This window comes from Protopterus annectens, chromosome 3.part0 (genome assembly GCF_019279795.1).
Source record: "Protopterus annectens isolate FY-2018-M chromosome 3.part0, PAN1.0, whole genome shotgun sequence".
Classification (NCBI taxonomy): Eukaryota; Metazoa; Chordata; order Ceratodontiformes; family Protopteridae; genus Protopterus; species Protopterus annectens.
Window position 1 is genome coordinate 937,992,336 of NC_056731.1, and position 12,529 is coordinate 938,004,864.

General features: G+C 44.4%; 1 protein-coding gene across 1 annotated transcript in view; it reads left to right on the plus strand.

Moving 5' to 3' along the window:
* KIF13A (kinesin family member 13A) overlaps positions 1-12,529 on the plus strand; it is a 2,301,375-nt gene that overhangs the window by 1,406,084 nt on the left and 882,762 nt on the right. The window lies entirely within an intron of this gene.

Here is a 12,529-nt window from a genome sequence, read left to right on the forward strand (position 1 = left end):
CTTCCATTACCCATATTTCCTGTGTCTGCCTCTTTTGCTCGTAACAGAGCACTTACATGATACTCTGGATGCACATATGGACTTGAGCGTTTTGCTGTCTACATTTATTTATAGTTGCCGTACAATTCATGTCACTTTCAATTTGATAGGTTCATAGGTATGTACTAGGCTAATGGCCCTGGAGCCTTTACATGCCTAGCCCATAGTATTACCTGGCATCGTGCCACCCAACCTTAATTTCCAGTGCTTCTGTCGAGTAAAGCCACTGGAGTGATTCCTGAGGTGAATTTTCTATTTCCCATCCACTCATCGAGATTCCTTTTGAAGAGGTCCAGTGAGGTGCTCTGTTTGACATGTATGGGAAGTCTATTCCATAGCATGGGCAGTCTCTGGGTTATGAACCTGTCCCTCCAGCACATTCTATTGATTGTGGTAATGAAGTTGAGGTCTCTGGAGCGTGTGGTGTGGAGGGATTGGGATTTCTTTAGATGTAGCATTTCTAACAGAGCTGGGTCAGATATGGCTTTATAAGGTAAGCAGCGATCGACTCTAGGTAGGCTATTTTTTTTTAGTCTGTCTATATAGGACAAGTGTTTAAGGCCTAGGATCCTCTTTGTGAGGTACTTTTGTGGCCTCTCCAGTTTTTGCAGGTGTCTAGTGAGGTACATGCCAAATGGGCATTGGGGCATTGTACTCAATGATTAGCCTAATGAGGGAAGAGTAGAGGGAGACAATGACCTCGTTCTTCCTGGATGCAAAACCCTTAGTAATGAGATGTGCTACATAGAAGGACTTTCTGACCACAGTGGCAGTGTGGTAGTCAAAAGAGAGGTTGCTGCCAGCCTGTGTTCCCAGATCTCTTACAATGCTTTCTGTGTTTAGTGGACTACCATCGATGTGGTAGTTCATGGGAACTGGGTTTTTCCCCACAGGGGATGACGACACATTTTTTGGCATTGAGCTTAAGGCCATGGTTCTGATACCAGTTGTTGGTGTCAGGCCTTTCTGTAGGATGTCAACATCACTTAGGGCGTTAATAATGCCTCTCAACTAGCAATCGTCTGCGAAGTTGGTCAACCAGTGTCCCATCTTGTTGGACTGGACTTCTGAGAAGTAGATACCAAACAGGAGAGGACCTAGGGACTGATCCCTGTGGGGCTCCACTTGTGACTGGTCGGCAGTCTGACTTGATGTTAGCTACTTTCACACTGTGGGCTGTATCTGTGAGCCAGTTTGCAACCCACCTAGTGATATAGGGATTGATGCCTAGCTTAGTGAGTTTTTCTATGATTCCTGAGTGGGGAATGGTATCAAAGGCCTTGGCCAGATCAAAGTAGGCTGTATGAACCACCTTGCCTTCATCCACATCTTTGGCGACTGACTCAAGAAATCGATCAAGTTAAGCCGGTATGATCTACCCTTCACAAAACCAAACTGTGTGGGATCCAGAGTTTGGAGGTTCCTTATATCCTTGTTTATTAGGTCCATGATGATGCGTTCCATAGCTTTGCATATCAGACATGTCAGGCTAATGGGGCGATAGTTCCTAGGGTCTGTAGTCACTCCTTCTTTGTGGAGAGGGATGACTATAGCAGTGTGCCATTCGGTAGGGACAAAGCCTGAGGTGAGGCTGTGATTGAACAGGGCACACAGGTGAGGTGCCAGTGCACTCTGTAGTTCATGTAGAACACAGCCAGGGATATTGTCAGGTCCCATAGAAGCTGTATTCTTGGCCTTGTACAGTGCTGTTTTAACCTGTGCGGAAGTAATACTGAGTGCCTGGCAATCTACTGGTATTGTGATTGGTCCTTTGGGGTGGTGAGAGGAGAAAGGTTGGCACTGAATCAGCCGGCCAGTATATTAGCAATATCTGTTGGCTCAGTATAGGAGGTGCAGTAGCTCAGAGCAAATCTGGGTATTACCGTGGAGGTTCTTTACATAACTGTAGCAGGTCTTGGTGTTGTCTTTACTATCTGCTGCAATTCTGTTTTCATAGCTAGCTTTAGAGGATTTGATGAGGGATCTCAACTTTTTGTTGAGGCTGATAAGGGAGTTTTTTCCAGTCTTGGGACTTCACCTTATTCCACATCAGTTTCTTCCTTCTGTTGTAGAGCTTGTTTATTGCATGGGGCCCACCAGATTGGCTTCCATTTTTTGGAGGAGAGCATCTTGGTTCTATTGGGTATGGTGAGATCCATGCATTTGTGTACGTGTTCGTACAGTGGTGTATGATTCGGCGGTCATGCAACTATTCTCCAATTGCATGGGTGCCGTGAAGTTACCCACGTCTGTTCTTAGGAGCCCAAAGTTAGCTTTGGATAAGTTTTTCATGGTGGTTACCTTTGTGGGGGTGGGGTGGGAGGGATGTGGATTTCCAAGATGATTAGTTTGTGGTCAGATCTAACCAGGGAGGAGTTGACTATTGGTGTAGAGCAACAGTCGCCCTTGTTAGTAATGACCAGATCAAGGATGTTGCTACCTCTAGTGGGGGTAAGAATGAGCTGGTCCTGGGCATTGGAATTAATGAATTCCAGGAAACGTTGGGCAAGTGTATTGGTACATGAGTAGTTTTCCCAGTTAATGGAGGGGTAGTTGAAGTCACCCAGTATGAGTGCGTTAGCTTGGATCTTAATATTCTCCAGGGTGCTTAGGAATGTGGAGTGAGTATCTTGAGTAAGGTTGGGGAGCTACAACAGGCTACGACCTGAATGGCTGTCTTACCCAATGTTATCTGCACCTGAATTATTTCTGATGCATTATGTTGGGCTACCAGTCTGGAGGTGTGTGCATCCTTTACGAATATGGAAACACCACCACCTTTGGAGCTTCGGTCCAAGTTCTGGGACCGAAAGGTGTGGAATGAGTTATAGCCTGGTAGTGCAGGGGTGCTTTCTACTACCTTGAACCAGGTCTGTGTTACAGCACAAATGTCGATGTTCTCCATTTTAAGGAGTGCTTCGAGCAAGTGCATTTTGAGATTTAGACTTCTAGCGTTGAGCAGCATGACCCTGAGTTTGCATTTGTTTGTAGCTGTTACGGTGGTAATTTGGTCTTTGGAGCATCACCTAAAAAAGGCACTATAGGGGTGGCAAGAGCCTTGGCCAGTGTCCAGAAGCCCTGGGGTGACAGATGTAAGCCATCTCTGACAAATCATCAAGGTCTGTCAGTCATGTCATCCCAGGCAGACAGGTACTGGATCCCCTTAGAATGACACCAGAAACTTAGACAATTGTTGAAAGCAATCATTTTCTGCTTGTACTGTGGTATCATTCTGGCTGATGGTAGGATGCTGCTCAGGGCTAGGGTCGTACCCACCTGGGCTACATAATCTGAGAGCTCCTCCATGTCTCTCTTCATGTAGTCCAGGGAGGTACATCTCAGGTCATTCACAGCCATATGTACAATGACAGAGTCATATTTGTACCTGTTGTTGAGAGACCTGAGTGCGTGCGTTATATGGTAGATCCTGGCACCTGACAGGCAGCTGACTGTTACTTTCTCCTTATTTAACCTAGTGAGTAGGACATCAGTGTGCCTCACTATTGGGTCACCTGTGACTAGTGTGCTGGGCATGCTGTTTTGCCTTAGAGGCTTTGGTTGAGTGGCACACTGTTTAGGAGAGTTGTGTCTCGTGATTAGTGTTGTGTTCTGGTGGTCGAGTGCATTTCTGCCTTGGAAGTCTCTGCTGTTTGGGTAGATTTTTATTGAGAGCCTCCATGAAGGTGGATGTGTAGTTTGTGTTTTTATGTGAAGGCAGTGCTGGTGTTTTTATGTAAAGGCAATGCTGGTGTGTGTTCTGGAGGGCTGTGTGTTCCATGTGGTTTTGGAAGTGTTGACCTTCTCCTTTTGAGCAGCTATTCCAGTCTTGGCTGGAGAGTGCGTGGCTTCCAGTTTGGATATATAAGTGCATCTCATGCAAGTCTAAGTGTTGGGAGGTAAGAGGAGAGAGTTGTCTGTGTACATGAGGCAGTTGCTGCATTGCCTCAGGATGCCCAAGTTCACCGGGTTAACAGGAAAAAGCACAGGGAACTGACCTTTAGATGTGCCTGGAGGGGGGTGGGCATTAATAATAAGTACTGGAGCTGTTTCCTTGTAGAACGTTTAGTGCTGGTAGCACTTTTGTGTGCTACAGTAATTGCTACAAGAAGTCTGGTATGGTAAAGTGCTAGACTAATAAGTTAGTAAAAGTGTAGAAGAGGAGAGAACTAGCAGATCTAAAGGAAAAATTGAAGGGCAGACTTCGGCACCTTTCAGAAGCTTACAAGCAGTCCTGGATACAGCAAATCTGTATATGAACTAGACTAGTTACAGGAAAGGTAGGAAACAAGTGCAATGCGGTCTTTTAAACCAGAAAGTTGAAAGAGATGGAAAAACTGCCCAAACGGCTAATAAACTACAAATTCTGGGCCAGAAACCACTCCTCTTGTGGTAGATAGGCTACCTAGTGCTTACCACTCCCACTGATGAGCTAGAAGGCTTCCCTCCAACACAGAAAGGCTTGGTGGGCTCAGAAGCTCACATACACTCCTGGATACAGCAAATCTGTATCTGGACTAGACTAGTTATAGGAAAGGCAGAAAAAGTGCAAACACAGACTTTTAGACCAGAAAGTTGAAGGAGATGGAAAAAACTGCCCAAACGGCCAATAAACTACAATTTCTGAGCTATAAACTGCTTCTCTTATGGTAGATAGGCTACTTAGTGCGTACCACTCTCACTGACAAGCTAGAAGGCTTCCCTCCGACACAGAGAGACTTGGGGGGCTCAGAAGCTTGTAAACAGTCTTGGATACAGCAAATCTGTATCTGGACTAGACTAGTTATAGGAAAGGTGGGAAACAAGTGCAAAATGTGGGCTTTTTAGCCAGAAAGTTGAAGGAGATGGAAAAAAAGTGCTCGAACAGCCAGTAAACTACAATTTCTGGGCCAGAAACCACTCCTGTTGTTGTCTTTGAATAGAGTTCACAGTCTTGTTTATGAATATTTTTTCAAATTACTAAAAGGCTTGTATTGTTTCTTTCTGGTCAGTGATCACCAGATCATTGCCTAAGATCAGCATAGTTTTGCTAATTCTTCCTAGATCTGTATAGCATATGTGAGCCTTTAAACTACCAGAAGATTACAAGGCTATATGACAAAAAATGGTCAAGGCTTACTGTGTCACCAAGCATTTCATAAAGATGGAGATGTGCTCCAAACAGATGGATTTTTTTCAGGAGTTCACCTTTTTCAGACAAGGTCTTGCATTGACATTTGAACTAATGATACATATATTGGAAAGAAACTGTAGCAATAAAGGAATAGCGCAGGTCTGAGTTCAGTTCGGAGCTTGGCCTTCCCAAAAAGAAATTTAGAAGAACTTTGATTGTTGTGATATTTTTTTTCTTTTCTTCTTCTTCCCATTCTGATGCTCGCTTTAGAGAGAGAGAGAGAGACCAAATTTGATTTTGCAGTTTTTCATCCATTGCATAACTCTATGTATTGTTTTTCTTTTAGTACCCATCTTTATATATGTTTCTGGAATGGCTATAGGTTTTTCTGCTGTCTATCTCTTGTCTATTCCATTGACTATTGAGTGCCATTTATGTGTACAGCTAAGTTGTTTTATCCAAGTATAAATGCATTCACAAGAAGTTCGGTTTGCCTTTGTTCATATAGGGACTATACCTTTGGGTTCATAGTCCTCTAGGTTCACTGATAAAATATTTTCCTAGCGCACTCTGAGTGATTCGCCTTAAATTTTTCAGCATGCCTTGCCTCAGGTATCCAGGGAGTAGCTTGTATTAGTGGATTTCAAAACAATGTTTCCAGCCATGTGCAGTCTCATTGAACTTTTTCATGAAAATATGCTGGCTGTGGATTCCCTTACACGAGCAGCAGTCCCATTTTTGTTTTGCATCTACTATCATATAATGCAGGTCACCCCTCCTGCCAAATGTTTGTTTAACCTTTAATGTGTTTCCCTTGTTATCTGCAAGTCTTTTGCTGGTTATGATGTTTTCCAAGATAATTCATACTGCATTACTGTTCATGTCAGGACTGCACCATAATATACATTTTAATTTTAAAAGAAGTCCTTTACTTTTTTTTTTCCTGTACATTTCTTCTGTGAAATATTTATCTATTTCTCTGAGATGTTGATGGTGCTGGTATTTCTTTTTCAGCAGTTCCAACCTGAAGATTCTGTCCTGTTCAAGGGAACATTCTAGCACACACTTAACTGAACCGTGCAAAGTCAGTCATATATCCCCTCAGTAACATCTGACCGAATACCAATGCCTCCGTCTAGGCTCATTTTACTTTTAGCTAGTATGTTCTAGGACTTAACTGTTATTTGAAAGTACTATTAATTGAGTTGTTCCATTCACCTGTAGGAGGCAAATTGCTGAGGCCTCTTTTTCAACAGTAAAAGTTAGAAAATATTCCCAAAACATGACTACTGTTTTCATGATTTCAGCTGAACATAAGGCAACAACACTTATGCATACCTCTTTTGTGTAAAAAAAATACTGGAAGTATGTCCATCAGAGGAATAACAACACTATCACTCTAGTGGCTTTATCATTGGACTGTTCATTATCATGTAACATGATTGATCTGTTTATTTCTGAGGATGCTAAAAACCTTGTCAGATGGGACTGAAAGATATATTCACTACTGCTTCTGCAGGATCTGTTATGATGTTGACATGGTTGGACATCTTCTGAGGAGTTTCAACAAATTATTAATATATGGGGCCACAAGTTTGATTAAGCATATTAAGCACCTCTAAACATTTAAAATGTGTGCAATGTTTGCTGATGTTGCTGTTTTGTGTTTGCACAGATGTTTTTTCTATCAAAGTACTTTGTAGGGAACTTTTCAATTTTTAAAATCCACCAAGTCGTTACTGTCCCAAAAACATGCTCACAGTTTTATCTGCCTTCCCCATCACATCTCCAGAAGATTTTCCTCGGGTTGATTGTAAATGGCAAAATCTACTTAAGGTATAAAATATCTCTGCAAACATTTCCATGTAAAAATCCAAAAGTTTTTGGACTTTGTTGTGTATGTGGGTGCCCTACAGATTTCTTTGCATTATTTCTTTGTAATTTGCCTTTCTTTTCCCTTTCCCAGTCTTCTGTTGATTCTGATCAGTTCTTATTGTGCAGTATTTTATATGTTATACTAATTCTTCTGTATGTAACTTCTTTTCTAGACTGAAAGAAAAACTTTACTAGAGCTGATAGTTTACTTAGCTCTTCTCTGTTCCTTTCTCTTTGTATATACTCTGTTAGCAGGTGATGATAAGGAGGACAATCTTAACCTGCAGTCCAAACTCGTGCTTTGCTTTATCTCACTCTGTTCTTTTCCCTCTACCATTATTTGTTCCCAATACATTGGTTCTTTTGCTGAATTCTTCCAGTACGTTCTAGCCCCCCTTCTTGTCCATTTTCTGTTCACCTACTTGCAGGCATCCCTAGTGGCAAAATCTGTCTCCATTTCAGCTCTGGGTTACTTCTTACAATGCGGTTCGCTACACCAAGTGTAGTATTTTGTATTGTTGTTAGAATTCTCCTTAAAAGCCTGCATCCAAACTCCCAGTCTCTGTTCATTTCACACACACCTTTTTATCGTCATCTTTTTCATACTGGATTTATAACCTTCTGCTTGAGTTATGCATATGATTCTAATTAACTGTGTAGCTTTAAAGTACTCCTTCAAATCAGGTAACCTTAAACCACCTTTTTCTATGGGGAGAATCCACTTATCCTAATTAATTAGTTCTTGCCTTTTTCTCCTCCTGAATAAATTTGGCTTTTCATCCTTAAACAGAAATTCATGTTCTGCATATTTATCATGCTAATATTTAATTGTTTTACTCTCATTATTTTGTTTCCAGACCATGATATGATTAGTTAGTTGTGAAAGCCTGGTAGTGAACTCTGGGAAGGCAGTATGTCTCAGGAGGTCTGTAAATGTCTTTAATGCTCAGAATTATGCTGTTAACAGTGTATGTCTTTTAACAAAATAACTGATGTTGTTAATCTTCTTTCCATTCATCAATGATGGATTTGGTTCCGAGCCCCTCGGAACCGTGTTGGCCTAATACCAAGCTCACGTACAGCAAAAACTCTCGAGCTAAGCTGGTACCCACAATGCCCTTATCCCTGTCACCTCAGATTTCATTTGCCACGTAGCCATATAGCAGCGTTTCACTGAGCTCTCAAGCTAAGTGTTATTTTTCTTGATACTTTTGTATTTTTGGATATTTATCCCATATTTATTCACTTTCTAAATCTTTTCCCTTCTAATTCACTCGTTTTACTGTTTTTGAATCTTTTCTAACTCGCTCTACCCATTGGGTAATTCTTTTTACCATCGTTGGTATGCCCTCTCCTTACCCTTGTATCGCTTGATACCATCGTTGGTATCTTCTTTCCCTTTCTTCCTCCTTTTCTTGCCTTTTTAGCTGTTTAGTATTCTTGTTAACTGGTGATTTGTGTGTTTGTGGAAATGTCTGACATAAAAGAGACTTCAGGGTTTAAGCATTGCACCTCTTGCAGTGGTAAACTCCCAAACAGCAACTCTCGCAAAGACTGTGTTTATTTTCTAGGGGGTTTTCACCTCTCTGTTAAATCCCCTTGTCAAATCTGCCAAAGTTTCAGTCAGTGAACGCCGAATGAAAGGAAAAATAAATTGGTCTTGAAAGGCCTAATTGCTTTTCCTTACTCAGAGGCCCTTTCTGTGTCTGAGGTCTCAACCCCTCCAATAAAGGACAAGAAACATCCCCATTCTGATCCTTCCTCACCAGCCTAGTGGTAAGGAGTAAGACGCACAAGGCTCACAAAATGTCCTCAGAGCATAGACTTGCTACTTCAGCTCCAACTACTACTACTGTTCTAAGCTCTGCTCCGATTACTACATTGACTCAAGCCATGGAGATTACTGGATTTTTAACGTCAGCTCCACCCTCAGCACCAACTGCTACGGCACCGACCTTGCCTCCCACTTTGGCTATGGCACCGACCTTGCCTCCCACTTCGACTACAGCACCGACCATGCCTTCGACTACAGCTACGGCACTGACCTTGCCTTTGACCACACCGAAAATGGTTCAGACCCATGCAATTTCTTTGGAACCAATGACATCAACTCTGAGTGCCTCTTCGGCTCTGAGTCCTTTTACTACTCCACTGATTCCTCCAAATTAGAGACTACAGTGCCACTAGCACAGAAACCACAGACCCGATACTCCCCTTCCTTGGATCCGTTCCTGGGTCAAACGTGCAGTCCCTTTTTGGATCAACCCGACTCCCCTTCATGAGTGTCCACGAGGCCCACCAGGAGTCTATCCGAACTTGATGTGGTGTGCCTGTTGGATCAGCTGTTGACTGCCAGAGGGATACCAAATGTTCCTAAGACTCATCCTCCTCTGGGACTTGGGTCTATCTCTCCCAAGACTCCGTAAACTCCACCTTCAGACCTGTTGGATCCAAAGCCCATTGTTACGACGTCCTTTGTGGAACCTCATTTCTTGGTGCCGACAGTAACTGTCAGTGAGGCTTCGAGGCCACCCTTTTGGTTTTCGGTTGCAAAGAAATCGTGCCTTCCTCAGACTTATGGTTGGGGAGGGTGGAGTCCTTGGTCCAGGGCACAGTTCAGTGTTTTATCGGTCCCGCCCTCTGATCCGGGGATGATGTCTGCCCAGGTCTTGCTTGAGGCTCCATCCCTGGGAGCAGATCCGACGGAGCGGGGAGTGACCTGGGTTCCGAGGTTGTTGTTCTTGGTTCTGGGCTTCCACTCCTTTTCAGGCGGGCCTGCTTTTCGGGTGATAGAGAGGGTGCTTGCTTTGGGAAGCGCTCCGATGTCGGAACTTCACCCTGCTACCTCTGAGCTACAGCTACCACGAGCCACCTCCTCGGGACACTGGGAGGAGAAGCCTCAGGAAACCCCAGTTCGGGGTACCCATCCTTTCGAGTCTTCCTCAGATATTCCCACTGAAGAACCTCCTCGGAAGATGGCATGCAAGAGGAAGCACATTGACTCTATTGAAGAGTCTTTGAAGACACGGACTGCAATGATGGGGAGGGGGTCTCCACAGTCACCCCCAGATATCTCCTTTGGAGACATCCTGAAAATGTTAAAACAGAGGGGTGGCTGGAAGTCCTCCAACCCTTCTGCGGTGGAGTCTGTGTTCCTGCAGGCTTTTTGCTCCTAGCCTTCTACCTCTTGGGTGACCCCACCTGTCAACGAGTTAATCTAGCTTGTCATGCAGCATACTTGACAGAACCCTGACTCCATTGAGGCCATTCCCCGGAGACCTGATAAGACCCCCCCCCCAAAAGACCATCCACACTGGTCCAGAGGTTTGCCAGTTGACACTATGGTGATCTAGCGGAAGAAAGCCCTGTTGTTCACCCGCCCAACAAGGAGTCCCAAGCTGTGGACAGGTTGGGTAAATGAGTTTTTGCTTCAGCGACCTTTGCTGTCAGGTCCCTGAACTACTTGGCACATTTCTCGAGGCTTCAAAGAGATTTGATTACCAAACTTTCTGGATCCCTCACGGGATCACGTTTCTGATGAGGCACATGACAAAGTTGCCTCTCAACTTGCCACCCTTGAATCTGTTTCCAATTCGTCCATGAGGCTTCTCTCCCACACAACCAAAGGGGCAGCTAGAGCTGTGGGTGCAGACATAGTCATGCCTGGATGTGCATCTGTGACCTCATGGACTCCAAGTCCTCCTTTTTGAACGCCCCTATTGAACCATCTTCCTTACTTGGTTCTAAAGTGAAGGACACACTGACCAGGTGCAAGCAAAACGGAAAGACACTGTCTGCCGTTGACCTACGTTTTTCCAAGCCTCAGCGTTCTTTTTCTAGGAACCAGAGGAGTGGGAAAGTCTGGCACAAGAAATCTCAGGGTCCTTTCCGTAATGCACGTGGCGAGGATTTCTCCAGAGGCAGAGGGGGGGTTCCAATGGTGGAAGATGTCCCTTTAGGGGCAGAGGGGGGTCCCTGAAACCAAGACTCCAGGGATTCCTTCCCTGGGCGGTCTTATTAACATTCCTGAAGCATTGCCCAATTGCTTTCCTCTGGAAGCAGTCTGGGCTCATTTTTCTCTGCACCAAACAGCCTGGCGCTCTATTATAAATGATCGATGGGTGCAGAGAATAATGTCAAGAAGCTACTACATCCCTCTAACCTCCCGTCCTAAACCTACAAAGAACCTTCCCGATGTTACACCAAAGGGAATAAGCGGCTTCAAAGATAAGAAAGCTGTGTCAAAAAAGAATCTTTCAACCAGTCCCTCCAGACCAATGTGGATCCGGGTTTTACTCTAAATTCATTTTAGTGCCAAAAAAGACCCGGGGACTGGAGCCCCATTCTGGATCTCAGCCATTTAAACAAATCAGTTGCACAAACCAAGTTCCGCATGGTCACTATTCAATCCATTGTCCCATTTTTAAGAGAGGATGTTTGGATGTGCTCGATAGACCTCCAGGATGCGTATTACCACATCTTAATGGACAAACGTTCCAGGAGTCTCCTTTGCTTCCAGCTAGGAGCCAATCATTTCCAGTTCCGAGCCCTGCCATTTGGTCTCTCAACGGCCAGAGTGTTCACGAAATGTTTAGCAGTGGTGACAGCTCATCTGAGACTTCAAGGATTCTAGGTGTTCCCATATTTAGATGATTGGCTCCTCTCCGCCCCCACCAAGACTAGCAGGGTCCCTAGGCATCACTGTACACTGGGAGAAATCCAACTTAGAACCCACCCAACAGCTGGAATTTATAGGGGCAGTTTTCGATACCTGATCCTGCCTGGTATCTCTGCCAGGTCACAGACTTCAGAGGTTAAGATCTCAGGTGCGTGTGATACTCTGTCCAAAAAAGGTATCAGCAAGGGAAGTTCTCCAGGCTCTAGGGTCCATGGCTGCAGCCATTCCGATAGTTCCTCTGGCAAGGTTACACATGAGACTATTACAATGGCTTCTGTTGTCCCCAGTGGTTTCCAAATCATCATCCCCTAAACTCACAGGAGCTCATAACCTACTCTTGCAAGCAAGATCTCTGGTGGATGAGACCAGACGCAGAACTTTGGTGTCATCCCTTTCAGACCTCTCAGCCCAATGCCATTGTGACCACAAACACTTCCCTGATGGGGGGGGGCATTTTCTGGGAAAGACAGTCCAAGGCACATGGTTGAGCTTAGAGGCCAAGCCTCATATCAATGTTCTGGATTTAAGAGCGGTGCTATTAGCGTTGCAGGCATTACATCTGCTTCTTCCCCCTGGAACAATTGCAATTCAGTCCGACGATATGTCTGTAGTCTGGGACATCAACAAGCAAGGAGGAACCAAATCCTGCCCCCTATGTCGGGAGGCCATGAGAATTTGGCACTGGGTGATAGCTTCCGACCGCTTTCTTTTAGCAACACACATCCCAGGGAGTTCCAACATGATTGTGGACAGGTTGAGCAGATGCATTCTCCTTCCACACGAGTGGTCTCTCAACCCCAAAGTGATGGCAGAACTTTTCAGCCGAT